This window comes from Ipomoea triloba, chromosome 3 (genome assembly GCF_003576645.1).
Source record: "Ipomoea triloba cultivar NCNSP0323 chromosome 3, ASM357664v1".
NCBI classification, from domain to species: Eukaryota; Viridiplantae; Streptophyta; class Magnoliopsida; order Solanales; family Convolvulaceae; genus Ipomoea; species Ipomoea triloba.
In genome coordinates this window covers 11431912-11440551 of record NC_044918.1, presented here as the reverse complement: position 1 = coordinate 11440551, position 8640 = coordinate 11431912, and positions in this window count along the sequence as shown.

Here is an 8640-nt window from a genome sequence, read left to right as displayed (position 1 = left end):
ACAAGCAAGATATGTGATTTATGTTTTATACTACTTACTAGTATGTTTAATTGTTTAGCAATATATTGTTGAGTATGTAAATGAATATCAAATGACCTTGTCAAGAGGGAAAATGTTATGAGACGTTATTAAATTGTGCTCATAATGTATGCAAGTTGCTATTTATAACTGTTGCAGGTAGAATCTTGCAGATGAGTAAGGTATAGGGTTTCTATGTAACAATTTTTACAAACCTTTATTTAGTGTTGAATAACCCATGGATATCCTTATTTAGCCGTCGTGCTAACTACACTTCACTGTGTTCTTATCAGATGCAGTCTATTGTCAGTTCCTGCAGCCCGGTGAACTCTGAACGTTCACCGGAGTATGTGTGTCAGGGCATGGATTATGACGATTACATACAGATGATGGAGGGAGAAGACCCCTACGCACCTGGTTATGCTCCCGAGGCTCCCACGAACCCAGATACTCCTATGGCTCCGTCGGCCCCTTTTGTCTCTTGCCCGGTTATGGACGAGGTCCAGGCTGCTTAAGGCTTTTACCCCATAGAGCCGTTAGATGGTAGCGATCCCCTGGAGTTCATTGTGCACTACCCCTACCCTTGGGACCCTAGCCCTCGGGATGTTTGGGAGGAGTGGTCGATGGTCATAACCACTTCTCGGTTTTTGGACCATATTACCTGGTATGAGGGGGAGTGGCACCTAGTCTGGGGAGAGTTCACCGGCCCCGTGTACCGCATGCTTGACTAGACGTCGGATTTTTGGGAGTCTTTGGAAAATTTTTTTGGTGTACATATATTTTTTTTGTAGCCTAGTGAGGGCTAGGTATGACCAGTTGCGTCTAGGCTGAACCTTGTGGTATTTTGGCCCGAGGGGCAATCTTATGTATGTATTTTTGCAGGACTATATACTTTGCTTAACGAAGCTTCATCAGTTGACATGTATGAAAGTGTTAAGTACCTGTTGAGTGATTATTGTGATGAGAATAGTTCCTTTAGCCTGTGCACTTAGAGTGAGGTTCATCGATAGATGATAGGACTCTCTCTCTAGGTGTGGCGGTAATGCCTCGGATGTACGGGAAGGTAGGTCCGGGGTGTTACAAAAATACTCTAACCTGACCTCATCATCCCCTTGGGGCTCCACCACAGTGTAGGACTGCATTATTCAAATATTATTAATAGCTACATAAATACTCTTCACTTAATAACCTATTTTGTTTTATTGACTTACACATGGATATGTTGTAGCAAAAAACCTAGAAGAAGAATTTGGATATCTAAATCTTTCTAGGTTATTCAATATTATTGACCATACATCTATCACAGATGCAGTAACATATGCATGGTCCTTCAATGACAATAACTCCAGCCTCATCAAAATTGTCTCCCCAGATCTGAAAACATACTCATCACTACATTTCCAAAAGTAAACATGTTACATATATAAACATTTCCAAAAGATGGTTTGTAAAGTGAACTTAAAGACTAAACAACATGCACAGTTAGGTATGAAAATATGCACTACTAGGCATAAAAATGTGCACTACACGAGTAAAAATTATGCACTAGATTCATAAAACTAGATTATGATATATAGTCCGTGTATCAAAACAATGTAATGTTAACAAACATAAAAACTGATCAACAAATCTTACTTGTCAGCATTTGGATTCTGCATAATCCATTCTTGAAACATCTTCTCAGTAGCTGTCAAGAATTGAGCTACATTTATCTGTCGAACCATATAAGGAGATCTCAATGAAATAGTAATCTTACGGCTCCTTCTTTCTCCTTCTAACATATTAGTATCTTAGTTCTCAACTGTTTAGATCTTAGGTGCCTTGCCACCATCATCCACCACGATTTCATTTTCCCTTATCAAACAAAGACCCTTCCCCTACCTGAACATCTACTCTTTCTTCTCTTTCACCACCTCTACCAACAATCTCAACTCCATCACCTCTCTCATCCACCACATCATCTTTCTCACCAACAATCTCAACTCCATCACCTCTCTCCTCCACCACAACATCTTTCTCACCAACAATCTCAACCCCACCACCTCTCTCTTCCAATGTAGCATCTTTCTCACCAACTTCCCTTTGTTCTTCTTCTTGATGTTCACTGCTTGGACTAGCTGTTTGAGGGAATACTGCTCCGACGTCCTGGTATTGACTAGATATATTAACCACATTACCCCAAGTTGCTTCTTCACCAAGTGGTGGTGTTAGACCAAGACTAAAGCTTGGCATCTCAGCCACCTTTCTCAAGTACTCTTGCCTCCTCAAATTGGTTTCGTCCATAGCAGCAATATTGTTTGGATTACACCAAAAGGAATCATGGTTGCTAGATGCTTCCACATCTTTCTGAATGCTAGACTCAACAATCACTCTTGCACCTCCAAGAAGCTTTTGAGCTGCAGTGTGCATCAATTTGATCACCTCATTATCACAGACAACTGCTGATGGTTTTGAAGCCAACAAAATCACCTCAACAATGGTTTTCCCAAGCAAGTGAAGTTTCTCCACGTAATTTGCAACATACACCTATATACCAGTTTTTTTTTAAAAGGTACACTGTTAGACTGGAAACTGTGCATTGTTAAACAAGAAAATATGCACTACAATACTGAAAAATATGCACTGATAAGGAAAATAATATTAGAAATACACCTACGTATCATTATCTTCTTCAAAGATGCTTTGAGTTTCAAGAGGCACCTGTGGTTGGACAGATGGTTGATCATCACGCGCAGGCTGAGGTATAAACCGGTGGCACTCCTTAGCTTGGGCTTGAATATTTTTTGTAGCAGGTTTTAAGCGCTCCTCAACTCGACCAAGACCAAAACCTCCTGCTTGAATCTCTACCACTTCTATATCTTTAATCAACTGTGAAGTCCACCCAATAAATGATGGAATCTGCCTAGGAATGTTTCGGGTGTATACCACCACACGGGTAACATAAAAAACCTGAAAACAAAGGCAAAATGTCAGTTTAATAATCCTTTAACTATTAAACTCTGCATAAAATGTGTGTATTTTGAGCCTTACTGTCAAAAACAAGAATGGACCACTGAAAGGAGATTTCTAACTCTTTGCCTAAGTAAGCTGAGAGTCCATCAAACTCCGGAGCACGTAATCACACCAATTCAACTGATTAATCTGATCAACATCTACTAGATGATGAAAGATATGGGGCCTAACATATCCATTCTGCGGTGTGTTTATGAACAAGAAGCAAACTAAGACAATAAAATGTCTTTTAAACCATATACCACCATCCTCACAAGAAAGCATGGCTTTAATAACATCTGCATATAAATAACCCCGTGATGACCTAACAACCAACCCTTTCCACTCCTCTAACAGGTTAGTGTTGTGTGCCCTAGACTACTTCGCGATCTTTAAATCCACTCTAGGAAAACCTAAAGCCAGTTGAACATCTTCTTCGGTAATGCACAACCCAGTACCATCGGCAAGATACAGCGTATTATTTCTAGGATTGTAGTTTTGAACTAGCCAATACCCTATCCTTGTTTGGAAGCTTTGCAATTTGTAGATGCAACAAGCTCTCAAAGCCCATCTCTAAAACAGCATCTGTCTGTGCAGCATTCAAGCCTTGTAACACATAAAAAATTGGCTTGTTGAAGCCCTTGATCGTGAGCTAGGATGGGTAATCCTTACGCTTCTTCCATGTCTTTCTCACTCGTGGGACTGCTGCAACCGAAGAATCTGGTGCATTATTAGGGCCAGCATCACCCGCATCACTCCGAGCCCTTTTCTTAGATTTTTAACTACTACCTGCTTTGATCGAATTTCATCTAACCTCTACCGAGGATTACCAGCTAACATAAAGACAAAGAACAAAAACAACAAAAAAAACAACTTATTATATGCCAGAAAAATATACATTGTTAGTTAAGAAAATGTGCACTACTTGAAACAAAAATGTGCACTATGCCACTATATGACTGAAAATTATGCATTGCAAGTGATTATGAAAAATAATAAGGTCTATGCAATTTCATTTGAATAGCCATAACAATGTGCACTGGTAGGCACAAAAATGTGCTCTGTATGGCAAAAAAATTTGCACTATAAGCATAAAACTAGGGATGTCAATCGGGCTCGAACCCGATGGGCTAGCCCGAAAAAACCCAAAACCGACAGGGTTATAGCCCGATAAAAAAATTAGCCCGATGAGCCCGAAACCGATAAGCCTGATGACCCGATAGGACTAGCTCGAAATTAAATGGGCTAGCCCGATAACCCGAACTATTGAAAACTATTCTTTATTATAGAAGTGATGTGAAACATAACATACATGGAATTTATAGGTGAGTTCATCTTTAGTATTTTTTTTTATCAGTAGGTACATTTTTAAATAAAATTTTAATAAATATATTACAATATAAATTATTTTTACAATAATAAATAATGAAAAGTTAAAAACTTACTGTAACACACTCTAGATAGTTTGTTTAGGCTAGTGTCTTTCCAATGCATTTGTTAAGTGTTAAGTATGCAACTAGTTTTGACTTTTGATCATATTAGTAATTTAGTAGTAAGGTTATTAAGTAAAAATTGACAAATTAACAAAAGTAAAAGAAAAGCTTTTCAATTTTTTCTTTGAATGGCAGAAGTAATATTTATCATTTTATCTCAAAAAGACACAATTTAGCAAGCTTTTCAATTTTCCCTTTGAATGTGCGTGAACACTGCCAAATGCTAAAGTTAGGCTATTAATCCTATTATGAATATTTTAAAAATTGTAAGCTATACACATGCTTTCTCATTGAGAAACAATGTCGTTTTTCTCTAAACTTTTAATTTTGCAATTGCATTTATTAAATTTTAATGTGTTCAATGCTCATCCGGTTGACCCGTTCTAACTTCTAATGTTCTATCGAATATTCAAATGCAAGTATTCATTTATCTCTTGATTTAAATTTTAAAGTGCCAATGCTCATCCGGTTGACCCGTTCTATCAAATCCGGATCCGGTTGATGACTTGACCCGTTTTATCAAATGTAAGTATTCATTTTAAATTTTAGTTCAAATAGATTAGCCTGCCCGATAAGCCCGGCAACCCGAAATTTAAGGTTAGGGCTAACCCGAATTTGATAAGTCCGATAACCCGACAGGGCTAGCCCGATTGACATCCCTACATAAAAGTAATCTAAAATATGGTTAATACCCTGAACTCTAAGGATGAACAATGTGCACTGTTAGGTTGAAATAGTTGCACTATTAGGCTGAAATAGTTGCACTATTAGGCATAAAAATGTGCACTGTATGACTGAAAATTATGCACTGCAAGTGATTATGAAAAATAATACAAGGTCTATGCAATTTCATTTGAATAGCCACAAGAATGTGCACTAGTAGGCACAAAAATGTACTCTATATGGCACAAAATGTGCACTATAAGGATAAAACTAATCTAAAACATGGTTAATACCCTGAACTCTAAGGATGAACAATATGCACTGTTAGGTTGAAATAGTTGCACTATTAGGCATAAAAATGTGGACTATATGAGTAAAAATTATGCACAACAAGTGATTATGAAAAATAATGTGTGTTTTATGCAATTTCATTTGATATAGCCATAAGAATGTGCACTGGTAGGCACAAAAATGTGATCAGTATGGCACAAAAATGTGCACTATAAGCATAAAACTAACCTAAACCATGGTTAATATCCTGAACTCTAAGAATGAATTATGTGCACTGTTAGGTCTAAATATTTGCACTATTAGGCATAAAAATGTGCACTATACGACTATAATTCATACACTACAAGTGATTATGAAAAATAATGTGAGTTCTGTGCAATGCAACTGATTATGAACAATAATAGCCATAAAAATTGAACATTTTACACACAATAAAACACAAACACTAAAATAATATGAATCTATATCATCCAGAAATTAAAATCATGAACTAACATCAAACAATGAAGAACATGCAATAGGTTTTTATTACAAATTTACCTTGTCTATTCACACCACATTGAAGGTCTGGTGATGAACAATCAGCCGACGCCATTGTTTCCTATATTTCAGATTGTAAGTATGCAGGAGTGATAAACACTATCAAAGCTTTACCGTCTCATCGTCTTCGTCGACTTCGCCTAAAATTTGCTCACAGAATTCCTCGCCTTCACCTGAAATTTGCTCCATGATTTCGTCGCCTTTGTCAAGTTCACTTCGCCTTCTTCGCCGGAGCGTATCTTGATCAAGAGGTAACAGAGATATCTTCGTTGTAGTGGGTAAAGTGGAGAAACGGTAACCATTAGTGGAAAATGTTAATGACAATTGTGCCCTCAAACGTTAATAAGCCTTAAGTTCAACTAATGCGAGAATTTTAAATGCAATGCCTGAGATCATCTATCAAAATTAAATCCAATTGTCTATATTTCATTCTATTTCCCACCTAAGGAACTAATTTCACATGTTTATATATATATATATATATATATATATATAGTCATGATCAGGTGTGGCCTGGTCATTACGTTACAGAACACACCATTTTACGTACTAAAACGCACCAGAGGATCGATAAAACACATCATTCCACACAATATACCAAATGCACCTATTCACTTAAAATTCATCAATATACTTAATAAAACACATCATTCTACGTATTAAAATGTACCACAACGTGCCTCATGTCAAATTATAAGCATAAACTATTTACACATACTAGAAAACATGTGTTAAAATATGCACCATTCTACGTATTAAAATGCACCACACTTATTAGAAACACATGTGTTAAAATATACACCATTCAATGTATTAAACTACACCGGACGACGTATTAAAACACACCATTTCACAACACAGTTACACATCATTCTACGTATGAAAATGCACCAGCGGATAGATTAAAACACACCATTCCACAACACAGTTAATGCACCAACATACGTAATAAAACGCACCACAGCATGTATTCAAACGCACCACACTATGTACTAAAATGCAACATTCCAATTCACGTAATATAAATACTAAAATTACCATAATAACCCCACTTAAACATACGCGAATTTCAATAGGATTAATGAAATTGGACGGTGAAGATTAGGCCGCATGACCACACTAGAGCTCGCCGCCGCATTTGATTAAGTTCAGTTCAACGTTCAGAATGTAGCTGTGACACCCCGGGTTGGTCAACCTTACAACCGGGAGCATCACCGCCACACCTAGGTCGAACCCAGCTAGCCTTTAGCGGTTCATCACTAGGTGCACAGGCTAATTTTCATTACCTGACTCGACAACAGTTGAGGTATAAGTTAAACATTCCAAACATACACATACTTATATATATATATATAAGTTCATAGGTGTGATAACGACGTCCTTAGAACCCCAAAACATAAGTTAGATATATATACATAATCACAATGCCAAGTTTGGCAATTGATTTACTAAGACTGCTGCAGAGTATGTACACAAAAAGAGAGTTTTAGACTACCCCGACTTGACCTCCACCACCTATCAGATCATACGATACACTGGGATCTCAAACTCTCCCCAAACTAGATGCCATTCGCCCTCCAACCACATAAGGTGATCCAAGGAGCGATCAGAGACAATGACCATAGACCATTCTCCCTCGGGAGGAGTGGGATCCCAGAGATATGGGTAATGTACAATGAACTCTAGGGGGTCGCTACCCGGTAAAACTTCTATTGGGTAGTAGCCCCACCGAGCCGGATGAGCATCTACCAGAGACACAAGAGAGCTGGATAGTGAGAAGGAATCGTCAGGAGCTAGCAGAGTGTGGCCGGGTACGTAGGGGTCCTCCCCTATCATATGCTGTACATAGACTCCATATCCAAAAACTGAGCCATTATAGTTCGGTGAAGTTACCGAACTATACGACTCATTGCTGGATGACATCTGTTAAAGGGCAACAATGAAGCACCCGTTAGCACGACAGCTAAGTAAGAACCCGTAAGCCTCTCATTTATAGGTAAAGATGATTTAACTTACCAAATGACCATAGCATAGAATTTTCCTAATGACTGATATGCTTTCATGCCTGTAAATTTCGATAATATAAACAAATAAGCATAAATTTAATCATATTCACATTACACACGCGAATTTCCACAACCATACCTGACAACTTCACTATATCCCAATTCTCAGACATCAAACGTCTAGCTTCTTGGAGCTAGCATCACCCATCTCATCATAGACATTGATTCAACCATTACTTATGAAAACTCGACTTAGTTTCATTTCAAAGTATGAGGCCTTATAGGAAATGTTGAATATTCCTTGTCGGTTGACCGAATGAACCTGGAACTTGGGCTTGCGGTCATTACCCAAATTCTCTTCTCGGTCCCTTGGACGAAGGTTCATTAGAATGGCCCCTAGTGTGGCCCCGCCTAGGTCCATTAAAATGACACCAACCCGGAGACGACGGAGTCAATACGCTTAAGTGTGCACACCCCCACAGTCTAGCCATACATGAGTGACGTAGAGACTCGGCGAATAGACTTCGCCTAAGTACGAATACAACCGTACGTATTTCAATGACGACCTTCGGTAATTATAGCCCGAGGTAAAAGACAACAAGGTCCTCGTAACTTCTTGAAACTAAGGTTTTATTCAT